At 47.9% G+C, this 15,658-nt stretch overlaps 1 protein-coding gene across 1 annotated transcript in view; it reads right to left on the bottom strand.

Annotated features, from left to right (window-relative positions):
- Positions 1 to 15,658, bottom strand: part of ATG18B (autophagy 18 B-like protein) — a 326,386-nt gene that overhangs the window by 105,758 nt on the left and 204,970 nt on the right. The window lies entirely within an intron of this gene.

The following is a 15,658-nucleotide window of genomic DNA, read 5'->3' as shown; positions in this document are numbered from 1 at the left end:
ATTAAGCTTATTAAACATTCAGACACTTCTAATACATTCACTATACGGAAAAACTTTCTTCTACAAATAGAAATTTCAACATACAACTTGGTGAAGCACATGATGTGAAACTAAAGACGACAACAATACATCCAAAACAGTGATCGTATACACAAAATAATGAAAATCGAAGCACGTAATTGAACATGCTCTTGAAAAATACCTTATTCACAAGATAAAAAGCTAGTGTACTAAGCTAGTTACATTAGGACATCATATCACAGAAAGGCGGCAAGAAAGACAAGTAGATCATTGTTGTGAATATAAGATTATAAAACATTCACACTTCTAATCCATTCACTACATGGGAGATTTTTCTTCTACCAATTGAAGTTTCAAATTACAACTTGGTGAGGCATAGGATCTGAAACTCAAGATAACAGCAATATATCGACAGAAGTGGTTGTATACACAAAAAAGCTAAAATTGAAGCACATACTTAAGCATGTCCTTGAAAGTTACCCTATTCACAAGATAAAAAGTTAGTATACTTTGCAGGCTAGCACAGCTTAAAAAACTTTTATGATACATCATAACAGCCAGAAACTTAGTTGTAGGCTGCTTTTGACCTAAAAGACTTAAACAAGGAGATTTTCGGTCAATAGCTTTAGTTGACTTTGTACAATGACTAAAACAAATGAATTTAATAATAAAGAGAATAAATTTGGAGCTCCTTTCAAGATAACAAACTTTTTCCATTGATGTTGAGTTTTTAATTAACTTTGCATGTAAAACACCCTTCACTCTGCATGTTTAGCCTAGACTTAGCCATCTAGTTTGAGACAATTTTCTAGATGGAGCTTTGCTGCTGCCATTAGCCAATTAAAGTTGACTAACAAGCACGTATGTGTCGAGACATTTTGAGTAGATGAGTATACAAAATATGCTTCTAGTGCTAAGTCACTTAATACAATGTCATCTGCCAGTTTGTACCTAGCAGAATAAAGGGCTCCATCATCCAATGGACAAGACACCAGTGGAAATTTCAAGTCCAGGAATCCTGCTGGACAATTTCGCCCCTTCTCCTCTATTCTTTCTCTATGCAAATTCTGTAACCCATGGGGGAACTGTAAAATATGTTACACAGTAATTTGTCACTGTCTCCCTGTCAGTCACCCTACTGTGTCAGGAATTCACAATAATCAAGTTCATGCCTTCTGAACTGGCCAAAAACCCATTTTTCCAAAGTTTTCGTCATCAGCGCGTCTGTTTCTAAAATATCCGCGATGACTGGCACTTTATAACAGACCGCGCGCGCTGCCAGCGCCGAAGCACACGCCTTTCCCGCGCTGGTCGAAATTTCATGACCAGCGCAGCCCTTCTGTGTACCTACCCGCGCTGATATGACCCCTTCCATTATGTCTCTGCGACGTCAGCGCGACAGACCAGTTATGCACCCGCGCTGATCCAGTTTTGGCGAATTTGTTCCAACAGCCAGCCTTCCAGATAACTCCAGACTTGGTTGTTGGCCTTGTGAATATCGACTCCCTTCTATGGCATGTCTGTTCGACCCTTTGCAACCACTTCCCTTGAAGATAAGCTCATCCTTCCACCCTTTTAGGAGGCTCCTTCTCCTATATAAACCTCCACCATTACCATGAGCAGCTAGTTTGGAATAGCTTGGATTGTGTAGAGCTTATAGTGCTCAGATTGCTGCTACTATAGGTATTTGGTGTGCTAAGTGTGGAAGTGATTGATAGCTTAGGGAAGGTTGTTTTGTGTTGCTTGTGTGTGAGAGAGAGTTTCTTGTCTTGGGAGAATCATTTCCAAAGGTGAATGCTTGAGACGCTTGCTGACTGGCCCCTCCTGAGAAGGATACCGACGTCAGAACATTTGGTTGTACTCTTCTCTGTTTGATTAATAATAGATGACTGCTATTATTGTTCCATTCTCATTTGTCTATGCAATGGTTAATGTGAATTACATCCTTTCTGACTGATGTATGGTTGCTTTTATTAGATTTCACGCTTGTGTTTGTTCCCTCTTCGTGTGTGCAGGTATCTATTCGCGGGGACTGCGGAGGATTGTGACCAGCCAAAGCGAAGGAGCGAAGCAAACAACAGCGCTGGAATCCAAGTAGGTGCTCTTTACCTCTTGTTTAATTGCAATTAGGAACATGCATAGTAGCATTGACTGATTGTTGCTAGACCCTTGCTGGGCTAGTAGGGATCGCCTCTATCCGTAGAGGGGATTTACCTCTCCAACAATTTGGCGACTCCGCTGGGGATCAGCCTTTAGTCTCTTGTGTCCACCCTTTGTGTTTGAATTTGATTGTTCTCTTTTTCAAGATTTGGGGATTGTTTCTTTGCTTGTAGCCTTCCTGGGTCCATCTGGGAAGTGTCTTGATTGTTAAAAGACTTTCTACCTTTCGTTTGGGAGTTTGTTGCTTTGATTCTACTCATTTTTACCCTCAGCGCGGTTTAATTAAAAACAGACGCGCTGACGTCGCGCACCTGCCTCTTTGTTATCCCTGTCATCGCGCCTGTACGATTAACAGTCGCGCTGACCTCGTTTTTTTGAGACAGCGCGCTTTATTCGTGTGCTTCCGCGCCGACGCCGCACCCCTGCTTCTTTGTTCTCCCTGTCATCGCGCCTGTACAATTAATAGTCGCGCTGACCTCGTTTTTTCGAGACAGCGCCCTTTATCCGTGTTCTTCCGCGCTGACGTCGCAAAGTTGCTACGGGCCTCCTCTTTTCAGCGCCGAGTTGCTGAAGCCTACCCGCGCTGATCCTGTAGAATTCATTTTTGTTCAAATTAGCCTCCTGAACCTGTTGCTGTGACTTTCCCCTCTTCTCTCCACTTGGTTTGTGACTTGTTTTTCATTACCTAAACTCTGAGCTGCTTGTTTGCGAAGTCTTATTCCATAGGGTTTCGTTTTTGCTCGTTTTTCGGTTTTGCAAGTACCTTCCTCTTTGCTTTCGCTGCTTGGTTTGTATTTCCACCATCACTTTTGCAGTTGCTGGATTGTGTTGAGTCTCTAATTGACTGGTTGTAACTCTCATCCTCCGGGTGTTTGCCTTTTTCCATTGATTTCGCATTCTAGCCCTAGGGCATCTAGTGGCCGTGTGTGTGTCAAGCCTTCCGTCGGGATCTTGTTTTCTTGTTTGACCAGCCAACTTCGGATTCGTTTTTACACTTGGTCAGTGATTGTTTAAGTGTTTTTAGTTGTGTTTCCAAGCGGTTTTTCGCTTCCTCCTTGCTTGAATCCTTGCTTGTCTTGCCGAGCTTAGATCACATAGCTCGTGCGGAACTTGGTTTTCCTTTTGATTTGGAAATCTTTGTTGGATGTTTTGGGAACTTTGTGTGCTTTCACTAAGTGATTTGCTTGGTGTTCTCGTTCCTCCAAATTCATTTAGATGCTTTGTGCCATTGAAAGAAAATCAAACTAGTAGCTTTGCTTTTGAGAATTGAAAAGGAAAAGAACATTTCATTGATTCGCATTTTCAAAAGAAAAGTTTCCTTTCCTCACTTTTAGCTGCATTAGGCTACTTGATTGTTTGATTTCATTTTGTTTGATTGAAAATTCTTCACCCTCTCATAGTTAGAATTCATCGAACAAAATGGTATTCTTTAGCATGTAGTTTGCATCTAGGTAATTGTGAGAGAACATACGATAGAGCCTGAAATCGAAACTTAACTCAAGATTAACCATAAAATGAACTGAATTAACCTAAAAACGCATTGGAACTAAACGCAAACATCTAGAGGTCTAGGTTAGAGACGTGTTCCGGCGTCTTTAAACATAGTCACTGTTGTTTCACATTATGGTTGGGTGATTCCTCCTTCTGTGACTCGATAGTGGTCTAACACGGATTGCGCTCCCACGTACCGTCGCGTATATAGGGAGACCCCACTAGGCTTTTATCCTTTATCCATAGGAAGCCGAGTCTGCCGCCTTGTGAACCGTAACGCACCGAACACAGCATTCGGGAAGATTGACTGCAGTACGGAAAGTCCTTGGCTCTCATATGATTGCTGAGGTGTATAAGCAGTTTTACGGGTCGCTTGGTAAACCCTTTACCTAGAGTCTCCAGAGCAGTCACTTTTGATCCTTTTCGGACTCCCTAAATGAAAAGGTGCCTGTGAGCGTCTTGTCACTTCGTGCTCATTAAACATTCAAAGGAGACTAGAGTCATCTTTTCGTCCTTTTCTCGACTCTCGAAACATGAAAAGGTCAAGTTTGGTTCTTGTGTCTTAAAATTAATTCGGCCACGATAACATCACCTGGTTTAGATCTTGTGTGCGATAGTTTTGAGTAGGGTTTTTATCGTTAGTTTGCTTTAGGTTTTCTGAGGGGTCTTATCATCCTGGCTGACCCGTCAACTCCCGGTCCGAGTGATCAAAGTTTTCCATCTTCTGTTGCTCCAGAGGTACCAGTTGTAAGCGATACTCTTCCCATTGTCCCGAGTATCCAGCCTATCAACGTACGTGCCCCGGGCGACGAAGATTACATAGAAGATTGGAATCCTATCTGGGAGCCTGACAGCGATTCTACCCCCCGTACTCCTTTCGGTATGTCGTCTCCGATGTCTACTTCCCCCATGGATGAGACATCCTCCAGCACAGGTGAGACACCCGTGGTGACAGACATTGAAACTCCGATCCCGGCCTCCTCCCCACTCCCTCCGCGATATCAGTCAGTGAGGGATAGGATAGCCGCTAGAACTACTTCTACGACTATATGGGATCCTAGTCTTATTGCCACCACGGGGCCCTTTGTTTCGCAACCTCTTAGTACACCTCTTACTTCAGGTCTTAATACGCCTGTTACCTCAGTTCCCACCAGGCCCACCGTTTGTGTAGCACGCTCGACTCCCGTCGTCAGTGCTGTGCCAGCGTCCTCATCTACAAACCCTGAAGCTGGTCCCTCTTCTGGTGGCATTCCAGGAGCAGGGCCGTATGATGCCCATGGGCAGCCCATTGTGGACCCAGATTACGAAGGTCCGCTCTTTTATTATGATGCGAACGGCCAGTACCTCGAGAACATTTCGGTCCTTCCTCATCGTCCTTTCGAGGAGAACCAGGAACCGTTGGACATTACGTATGATCCCGTTACTCATGTTTTTCATGGGCACCGGAATCCTCCCGGACAGCCCCAAGGACCACCTAATCAAGGCCAGCCGCCTTATGTGCAAACCCCTCAGGGGCAACCACTTTATGGCCCGCCTTACCCAGGACAATCTGGGGGCCCACAGGGACAACCCTACCCGGGACAACCCTCGGCCGTTGGAGGTCCGTCGTATTCATATCAAAGTCAACCTACTGGATATCCAGGGCAACCTGGTACCCAGCAGGGTTACCCAACTGGACAACCCGGGCAGCCTTACATTCAACAAGGCCAACCCGGTTTCCAGCAAGGGTACCCATCTGGACAAACTGGGCAAGTTTATACTCCTCAAAATCAACCAGCAGTCCAGCAGGGATATCCTCTTGGGCAGGGGGGGCAACCCTACTTACAGCAGGGCCAACCTTCCGCCCAGTCTGGTCATCTTTCTGGGCAGGGTGGGCAACCCTACGTTCAGCAGGGTCAACCCACTGCTCAATCCATCCATCCTTCTGGGCAAGGGGGGCAGCCTGCTATACAGCAAGGCCAACCCACTGCTCAGCCTATGCACCAAGGAGGGCAGCCCGCTATACAGCAAGCCCAGCCCTCTGCTCAGTCTGTGCACCCTGGGGGGCAGACGGGCCAACCTTCTATGCAGCAAGGTCAACCCGCTGTCCGCCCTATTCGTCTATCTGGACAAGCTGGCCGACCTCAGGGTCGACCAGCTGTTCAGCCGGCTCAGTCATCTGTTCCGCAAGGACAACCGGGCACCCAGCAAGTTCATCCTGCTGGCCAGCCAGGTCCATCTCAAATCCAACCAAGTCAACCTTCGGGCCAGATGATCCAAGCCCCGCCAGTTCAAGGACATTACTCTGGGCCTCAAACCCAAACGGGTTATCAAATGCAAGGTGGGCCACAGCCTCAACCTTCCTACCAGACGCAGCCTCCCTATCAGGCTCAGTATGGGGCCCAGCAACCATATGGCTACCAGCAACCCCAGGGGCAAACTCACTTTGCTCCTTATCAAAATTACCAACAGCCACAGGTCACTCCTTACCAAAATTATCAGTATGGTGCACCTGTAGGGCAAGTTGCTAATACTTGGGGAGCTGGGGGGCAGACACAGGGACAGCCGTCCGCATATGGCCAGAATCCGTATGGACAGCTCCCCTACGGACAAGGTCCCTATGCGCCAGGCCCTTTTGGGCCAGGTCCATCGGGGCAAAATTCTTACGCACCAGGCCCTTTTGGGCCAGGTCCGTCTGGACAGAGTTCGTGGGGGCAACCACCATCTGGTTGGAACCCTAATGTCGCCTCGAATCCGCAGCCGCAAATGTCCTTTAACCCGCAGTTACCATTCTTAGCAACGTTGGAACTGCCCGATGTGTCCAAATTAACAAATGATCCTATTTTGCATAATCCATATTGGCCACCGGTTCCGACCAAAATACCAGGTGATTGTCCAAAGTTTGATGGCAAAGTTGGTGAAGACCCTCAGGCCCATGTAATGACTTATCACCTTTGGTGTTCATCGAACTCATGGCTTGATGATTCTATCCGGCTACGCCTCTTTCAGAGGACTCTCACTGGTTCAGCCGCTAAGTGGTACATAGAACTGAATCGCGGCATGTTTCAAGATTTCAACTCGTTGGCTATGGCCTTTCTGACTCATTTTCAGTTACCCATTCGGTACGAGACTGGGACACATCTTCTCACGTCTCTCAAACAGGATACGGCTACGCACATCTCTGATCATATACATGAATGGAGAAGGCGTCGTCGCTTGATTAAATTTTGGATCCCTGATCAACTCCTGACCGACTGGTTCACGACTTCCTTTGTCCCTAAGATTGCAAAAGACATCGCAATGGGAGCGTGTGTGACTGAAGAGCAAGCAATCGCGCGAGCTCAGTACCTTGACTTAGTGTATTCTCAGTCGGGTACTTTGTATGAGTATTTGCCAGATGCCCCGAGGCATGGACAGCCCAAAGCTCCACCAAAGCCTTCTGTTGATGGAGTCATTGGTTCTGTGAATTCATCATCAAAGAAATCGGCCGCGAACCCTGGGAAGCAGAAACAGAACGCCTCTAGCGAAAATGCTCCTCAGGGCCAATCAATTTCTGGGAGTACCTCCGAGGTAAACGCCGTTCAGTCCACCGCGGCGGACAAATCCTCGAAAGGGAAAGCTAAAGATAAATCTGGACAGCCCAAGCAGGACCCTCCTAAGCCTCCCTCCGAGGAAGGAGCTAAGCGGAAACCTAAGTATCCTTGTCTCATCTGCGATGAGGATCACTATACCAAAGATTGCCCAAGGCGGTCCGAGGTTAGTCGACTCTTGAAAGGTGCTCCGGGGCCTCCTGCTGTGCTAAAAGAGCCTTTCCCTTCCCAGCAGACCCAAATGGTGGCAGATCCCTCTCAATCCTCTTCCTCGTTCGGTTCTCAAGTGTTCATGGCTGGAACGATTCCCATCCATGTTTCAACTCGAGCGAAAGATTATCCATCTCCAGCCGGGAAAGAGCCGGAGGTTCCCTCCAGCGCTCCTCCGTCCAGCTCTGGTCCCCTTCACATCGAACGGCCCAGCACTGAGACGATCCCCCGACCCCCTCCCAAAGGTGTACTCAGGAAGTCATCTTATAACCCCAATGCTCGTGCTGCCCAGCACTATAGCATTGTCGAGGACTTAGCTCAGGCTCCGTCTGCTATGTCCGCGTTAGAAGTCCTCCAGAGCTGCCCCTCTCAGAGGAAGTCCTTGCTATCAGCGATTGGTGGCATAGACCCGGCAGATTCGGATTTAATTTCTTTTGATCTCGAGGGTTTCACACAGAGACTGCCTCATCAGGTGGCTTTCCTTATACAGGTCCTCATTAATGGCAAAACGATTCATCGCACAGTCATTGATGAGGGTGCCTCAACCTGCATCATGTCAGTTGCTTGCTGGAAGGCTATTGGTTCTCCTGCTCTGAGCCAGTCTCCTACGACCCTGGAAGCTTTCGATGGAAGAGAATCTCGTCCATATGGTATCCTACCACGATTGCCTATCTCTTTAGAAGGGAAAACCGTAGAGGTAGAGGTTGAAGTTGTTGACGCTAATCTCACTTACAACCTCCTCCTTGGACAAAGCTGGACATACGCCATGCAAGCCGTGGCTTCCTCCTTGTTCTGTGTCGTTCATTTCCCCCATCAAGGAAGAATCGTCACGGTGGACCAGCTGTCCTTTTTTGCTTCCTCTTCTGAAGGAAATGTGCCATTCGTGGAGCATACCTCCAAGTCGTTAGTGAGTGTGGGTGCCGGACTATTCAAAGATCCCTCCTTAATGGGAGTCTTTCCCCTCCCACCTCCAAATCTCGCCCCTGTTAACATGATTTCAGTACGCTCTGATCCATGGGTTCTTCCTCCCTTGAATCAGGAAGACTCTTGGGGTGATATGATGCCGTTGAGTCCTGCCGAGCTCAACTACATCGAGATTGTCGCTGCATCGGCTCCCCCTCCTGAACCTGCTTTTCTCAGCAGCGTTCCCGATTCATATGATCATTTCCCTTGGCTGGGAGAGGAGGCCACTTCGGATCCCCTGAAGGAAACATTTCCCTCCGATGAGGCCATCATAGAGACTATGTCTCTCGAAGAGCTCCCTTGGTCAGATCACCACCATCGCTCTTCGTTTCTCCCTCCACATTCGGAAATGATCGCATGTCTCGAGCGGTTTGCTTCATGTGTCCCATCTCCGCCCCTCCAAACACCCGTTCAGCTATATCAAGTGTCTTCGGAGGGCAATATGGGTAACATCACGCAGACTCAGCCTATCGACATCTCTGTCAAACCAGGGATTGTCGAGAATATTTTCATTGGAGTCACATGCACTCCTGAGGAAGTTCAACTCTATACAGCTTTATTTCGTGAATTTCGTGATGTCTTCGCATGGTCTTACGAGGAAATGCCCGGCATTGACCCTAGTATTGTGGTGCACGAAATACCCACTTATCCCGGTGCTAAGCCTGTTCGGCAGCGCTTACGCCCAGTGCACCCTCGAAAGGCTGCAGCCATCAAGGCCGAAGTCGAAAAGCTTCTTCGAGCTGGTTTCATCTACGCCATCCCCCTCACCGAGTGGGTGTCCAATATCGTCCCTGTGAATAAAAAGCAGGGTACTATCAGGGTCTGTGTTGATTACCGCGATATTAATCGTGCCTGTCCAAAAGATAACTTTCCTACGCCTTTTATTGATCAGCTTATTGATGACTGCGCAGGAAGTGAGATTTATTCGTTTATGGACGGCTTCTCTGGTTATAACCAGATCAACATAGCCCCTGCAGACCAGCATAAGACAGCTTTCATTTGTCCTTGGGGCACCTTCGCTTATAAGAAGCTTCCTTTCGGTCTCAAAAATGCCGGTGCCACTTTCCAGCGTGCGATGTCGTATGCTTTTCACGATATCCGACACATCGTACAGCCTTACCTGGATGACCTCCCAGCTCATTCAGCTAAACGTCAAGACAATCCATCTCATCTACGCGAAATCTTTCTCCGCTGTCGACACTACCGTATTCGACTCAATCCGCATAAGTGTGTCTTCTGCGTAGAATCTGGCCGGCTACTCGGGTTCATCGTCTCCCGGGAAGGCATCCGTCTGGATCCCCTCAAAGTCGAGGCCATTTTGAATCTTCCTCCCCCTGCCTCTTTGCAGCAATTGCAGAGCTTGCAGGGTAAAGCTAATTTTCTCAGACGATTCATCCCGAATTATGCCGAGGTGGCTAAGGGCTTTACACGGTTATTAAAGCGAGACACATCCTTTCGTTGGGATGCTATCGCCCAGGAATCTTTCGAGCGCCTTAAAGACCTTCTTGTCTCAGCTCCGCTCTTAAGACCCCCGAACTACCACCATGATTACACTCTCTATCTTGCTGCCGCGGACACCACCATCGGCATGGTTCTAGTGCAGGATGATGATGCTGGCACCGAGCACCTTGTCTATTATCTTAGTCGCAACCTTCTGGATACGGAAACTCGCTATGCATATGTCGAGAAGTTGGCATTGGCAGCTGTCTGCGCCGTCCAACGATTCCGCCATTATATTCTGTTGCGCACAACGACCGTGATCTCTGACTGCAACCCCATGACCTACATTTTGTCGCGTCAACTGCTGGGGGGCAAATACTCGAAGTGGATTGTAATCCTCCAAGAGTTCGACTTGGAATTTACTGCGGCCAAGTCGAAGAAATCTCTGGTCTTTGCTGAACTGCTCTGTTCCTTACCATCTCACTCTGCACCATCTCGTTCAGAGGAGCATATCCCGGATGAAACATTGTTTCTCATCAGCACTCTCGACCCATGGTACGGGGACATTATTGTATATTTGCAGACGTTTTCCTTCCGTCCACACGTATCGAAAGATGCTCGACGGCGAATTCGCCACCAAGCTCAACCCTATCGCATCTTGGGCGATACCCTGTACCGCCTCGGCGTTGATTCTGTTCTCCGCCGATGTCTGACTCTCGAGGAGGCTGAGCGCGTGTTGAATGACTGCCACTCCGGCGCTTGTGGCGGCCATATGTCCGGATATGCTACCGCCCAGAAGATCCTCCGTGCTGGTTATTTCTGGCCTTCCATCTTCAAGGATTGCATCCTTGCTGTACGTGCATGTCACGAATGCCAGGTTTACCACCGGAAGATGCGTGCACCTGCTGCACCACTGCACCCTGTTGTCACCGTAGGTCCATTTGCCAAATGGGGCATCGATTATACGTCCTGTAACCCTCGTTCGGCCGGGGGGCATGGGTACATCATCGTTGTCGTGGATTATTTCACCAAGTGGGCCGAAGCGATGCCTACATTGAACGAAGACGGTTACACAGCGGCGCAGTTTTTATTCAATCATGTCATTACTCGTTTCGGAGTCCCTCAGGCTATTGTCACAGATCACGGAAAGCATTTCCGTAATCACATGATGACGGAACTAACGACCCAACTAGGCTTGCGTCAAGATAGTTCGACACCGTACTATCCACAATCCAACGGTCAAGTCGAGGCCGTGAACAAAGTTTTGATCACTATGCTTCAACGTACCGTCAATACGCACAAGTCTAATTGGCATCTGATGTTGTTCCCAGCCTTGTGGGCCTACCGAACTTCTGTGAAGGACGCCACCGGTTTCACTCCGTTTCAGTTGGTTTATGGACTGGAGGCCACCCTTCCCGTCGAATGTGAGATTCCTTCGTTGAAATTAGCTGTCGAGTTGCTTCCCAACACCACTCCGGTAGAGGAACGGCTTCTATACCTAGAACGGTTAGACGAGACTCGTCGTTTAGCTTCTCTGGCTATCGAAGCACAAAAGAAGAGAGTCAAGGCTCACTTTGACCAGAACATTCATCCTCGTTCCTTCGTTGAGGGAGATCTAGTACTGCTCTACGATCAAGCTAAAGATAAGCTGGGGGCAGGAAAACTCGAATCCATGTGGCTAGGTCCCTATATCGTGAAAAGAGTTTTACAAAAGGGCGCATATGAGTTGATTGATTACGAAGGAAATCCTCTTGACAAGCCCCGCAACGGGCTGTATCTGAAGAAATATTATGCATGACTTCGTGCACTCAGTGTGTACATACGCGTGTTTAGTGTGTTTTGTGTGCATGATTTCATGTTTTGCTTTGGTGTGAAGACGTGTTTGCCTCTTATTGTGTTTTCTTCTTCTTGTGCAGATGTCTAGTGCACCTTATGTTGGTTTCGCTGATGGCGCCTGCCGTAGTACCTGCAATTTGTCCTCTGCGGCGTGGGCGATCTATGATCCTCACGGAGAGTTGCTAGATCTTCAAGGAGTCTGCCTCGGTCATACCACTAATAATGTTGCCGAATACAGTGCCGTAATTGAGCTACTAGCCGAAGCAGTTGATCTCGGCATTCGTGCAATGATGGTAAACCTGGACTCCCAGCTTGTCGTTCATCAACTCAACGGGCGATATTCCGTCAGAGACCAACGTATCCTAAGGTTGTATCTACGTGTCAGATTGTTAGAAAGGAATTTTGACTATATCACATATCAACATATTCCGAGACGATTAAACACGTTGACTGATGCATTGGCAAATCATGTGTTAGACAGACATTTGCGAAACAGATAACATCATACAAGAAGACATAGAAAGCATAGTAGAGCAAAGCATATGTAAATAAGATATTTTCTTAAGCATAGTTTGCATGTGTGCGTGTGTGCTTTTAAGCTTGCATTAAAAACATTAAAATATATGGGTCATGTGTTGTGCAATTCATACATAAGATCACATTTGTACTGAACACTTGCATAACGAAACATCATCACATGTAACAAGATCCATCCAAAAACGGTATGTATGTATATATATATATCGTGTGGCGCACTAAGGCGCTCAAAAATAAGTGTATGTGTCAAACATAAGAGTCACTGTTCTCCATACATTCGAGACATATGTCTCTCAAAAACATCAAAAGGGAACCTAGGTGACTACTGTCCTGGGTTGTGCTCTCTGTAGCACACAGCTGCTCGTGCCACCCGCCTCAACAAGCGGTGCACCCTGGGTGCCACCCCCACTGTGTGGATCTGGTGCTCTATGGGAACCTCCTCGACTCCCTGGTAGTCCGGCACACCCTCCAGCAAACCCTCAAGGTTGCGAGCTATCGTCTCTGAAGTATCAACTCCTGGAGGGACTAGGGCCAGGGCTCCAGCTCCTTGCCCCTCTCTCCGTGCCTCTGGGGCTAGGCCGATGGGTCTAACGGGTCCCACATCTGCGCACCGTGACATTTATCAAGACATGTACATAAAAAATCAAAAACATTAAAAAACTCAAAAATCAAGTGTCATACCTCCATCATCCCAACGATCTCCCGCGGGCAGTACCATATCAGGATCGTTGCGGAAGTCCATACCAGCGTATGGCCAGTCCTCCACGAAAATGATCTGCTGGTCCAACCACTCTCGAAAGAACACTCCCCAAGCAGCTGGACGGCCACCACCTCCGCGCGGCATGATGCGAGCCCATCGAGTGGCCCTCGTCTCCCGCGGACCTCTAGGTGGATCTACGGCCATAGTCTGCAGCCGCATGGCTGGCACCCGCTCCAGAATGAGTGGGAGTAAGAGCGACCCGTAGCCAAACTGTTTCGTCTCCCCGCGACGACAGTTGCTGAGTTGCCTCTTCATGCTGTTGGTCACCGCTGTGGCCCAGTCAAACACAGTAGGCTGTAAGCACTCGAGAGCTAGCAATAGGTGGGTCTTCGAGGCCTCATGGTTGGCCAAGCTTCCCGCTGTCCGGGTTACCATAAAAAGGATGGTGCGAAGGACTATATCCGTCACTGTGGGAATCGATACCTTCCCACTTCGCGATTTTACAGCCTCTGGACATACTCGAGCCATGAGCTGGTCAAGGGTCTCGCCGCTGGGACGTTGTCCTTCTATGATAGGCCTCTCGCCCCGACGTGACAATCCAGTCAAAAAATAAATGTCCATATGATCGAACTCAATATCTTTGCCTCGGATGGTAAACTCGCCATCTATCGGGTTCCATGCCCTGATCAGGAACTCAAGTAGGTCATGCTAAGCTCTCAGACGTGGAGTAAGGAAGAATTTCATGAATCCGCACACCCGCATGGCATTTCGGCAATCCGCACTTGCAAAAGCGGCTATATCCTCAACATCATGGGCCCTCTCTTGCCACTGAAAGGCCATTGCGTCCTGCATGAGCATTAAAAATAATTAGAGTGCTGGCTAATAAGATTTTTACGTTCAAAACTTAAAAAACGAAATTTGACAGCGCCAGCGCGGCTGTTTTTAAAACAGCCGCGCTGACCATGGCAGCGCTTTGTATTTTCTTCAGGTCAGCGCGGAAGAACACGGGTTTTCCGCGCTGACCGCAAAGCTGGTACGTGTAATGTTAAATCGGTCAGCGCGGTCCCGAGCGGGAAACCCGCGCTGACCGAGAGCGCACCCATGACTCAAAAAATTGCCCAATTGGGCCCATCCCACCGTTAAAATGCTCAAAAAAGGACTCAAAAGAGAGCGCATGGCAAGGGGAACCTACCTGGAGCAAGCCGTTCGACGAATGGTGCCCGCACGAGGAAGAATTCGCTCCGTCAACTTCACAGCTTCACAACGTTCTCAAAGGCTCAATATGGTAACAATGGTAAAAATGACTATTTACCCTTCTATTTATAGTAAAAATGGCTCAATTAGCTATAGATTTTACAAATGTGGGTTTTGTCATGCCTTTACCATGGATATAGCACTTCTTATACATGTTTCAATATGTTTTTTAACATGTCGAACGGATTTATGCGGGTATTTTTATTGTGCAGGTCCTCAGAGTCGGTGAAGTCATAATGGTCCTAAAAAATCACTTGGTCTCAAAAATGTCGTCTTTGAGCTCTTTTCCGACATGAAACAAGAAAAGATGGCCGAGCTTCCTTTCAGCTCGTTAAAGGGAACGAGAGGCGGTCGTTTTAAGCTCTTTTTCCGACCGTGTAACTTAAAAAGATTGCCGGGTGTTTGTCGTTTCACACTCGATATCGGCTCTAAAACGACGTGTTTCCGACCGCTTTTTTACTTTTTCGGGTCGAAGGCACTATTTACGAAAAGTACTCCTCGATCGTAATGGTCGGGCGGTTCTTCCAAGCATTGTTTTATACTTTTTCGGGCTCGGGAGACACAACTGTACGAAAAAGGACCCCCCTGGAGTCTCCTTTTCCGCTGTCTTTTCAGACTCTCTAAACAAGAAAAGACGCCGAGTTTTTCCTTTGTCAGGCTCGTTAAACACTTGATGACATCGGGCATTGTCGAAATGACACTCTTCAAGCATATGCTATCCCCGTCAAGCTTGTCATCCAAAAATAACTGGGGTACCTGCCAGAAATGGTGGGGAAAATGGAACTGCAATCGTTGCGTCGGCAGTATGTCGCTCTTGAACATGGCACTGGTCTGCATTCGTGTCGGGTGGGAATTTCTCATGTTGTTTCACAATTGACCTCCGTGGGTATGGGTTATCCTATTTGACCTCTCATTTGCTCATTACCACCGTTATCGTATCCTCTGCTCATTTGATGTCAAATACTGCCAAATCCACTGTCTTGCCGCCGATATGTTCAAGAGAAGTTGACCTCTGCAATAATACAACCTCATCTGTTGTCTCACACAAATCATTTTACCTCTGTCTCGTGTCGATGATGTGGGAAACATTATGGCCCACCTTCGGTCAAGGTCACTTCCTGTCGACTTCAACTCATTATCCGGGAAGGTGACTTAGAGACTCCCTTCAGGTGCCTTAGAGCCTGCATGCCTCAATGGCAGGTTCTTCGTGTTCGACGCGAGGCTTACATCATCGGCCTCCGATCGAATGGTTCCGTGGGTGTTCAACACCAGCTCATTGATTCACATGCCACGGATTGTACCTATAGTACCTTGAGGACCATTGTCATTATTGGTGGTACCTCTCGCGTCTGTTAACAGTTTTCATCATTGGCTGGTAATCAGACGATGTTCATGCATGTTCGACTTCAGCTCATGTATTCACATGCTTGGATTTGTACTTTGTTCGGGTCGGGACGGAGCGCAAGACCCTAGATCT

The sequence above is a fragment of the Pinus tabuliformis genome, chromosome Q (genome assembly GCF_031772625.1).
Source record: "Pinus tabuliformis cultivar Carrire ecotype Pingquan chromosome Q, CPIR1, whole genome shotgun sequence".
NCBI lineage: Eukaryota > Viridiplantae > Streptophyta > Pinopsida > Pinales > Pinaceae > Pinus > Pinus tabuliformis.
The sequence above is the reverse complement of the archived record's forward strand: the minus strand, read 5'-3'. Positions and strand labels throughout refer to the sequence as shown.